Source organism: Odontomachus brunneus, unplaced genomic scaffold (genome assembly GCF_010583005.1).
Source record: "Odontomachus brunneus isolate Ranch 3 - 2012 unplaced genomic scaffold, Obru_v1 Obru_scaffold_211, whole genome shotgun sequence".
In the NCBI taxonomy this organism is placed as follows: domain Eukaryota; kingdom Metazoa; phylum Arthropoda; class Insecta; order Hymenoptera; family Formicidae; genus Odontomachus; species Odontomachus brunneus.
In genome coordinates this window covers 209,022-209,643 of record NW_022639661.1, presented here as the reverse complement: position 1 = coordinate 209,643, position 622 = coordinate 209,022, and positions in this window count along the sequence as shown.

Here is a 622-nt window from a genome sequence, read left to right as displayed (position 1 = left end):
AAATTATTTTGAATAAAGTATTATTTATCACTTTCGAACAACAGACGTCTTATTTGTATAAAAAAATTCCGGTTTCATACTTCTACACCTGGTATACGAAATAAAGACGTAAGCAGAGATAAACAACAGTAAGCATATACGATAATAACAGTAATAACTCGTATAACAACAGTAGCGAATGTGCGCGGCGTCGCAATTTGTACAGAAGTTTTCAATGTGTATTAAATATGTTTACTGCAAAGTAAATTGATACAAGATCAAGGCAGGTTAAAATAAAATTGTAATGCATGAAATAAAAGAAACATATTCTATTACTTTTGCAAGAGAGAGAAAGCGTGTAATGTGAATATACAATATATAATTACTAATTGCTAAAGATAACAGAGAACTCCGGATAAATTATGGAATAGTAATATAAGGAAACAAAGTAGAAAGGAATAATAAATTGTAGTAGAACAATATTTGACAATAATATTTATTTAACAATATATTTTAAAGCAACAGTACAGAATTTGCATATGAACGGATAATGTATTATATTTATTGCACATATTCGTTACAAAGATGATGATCATGGAAAAAATGTGTAATACAAAGCGATTTTTTACACCAAGAACAAGTA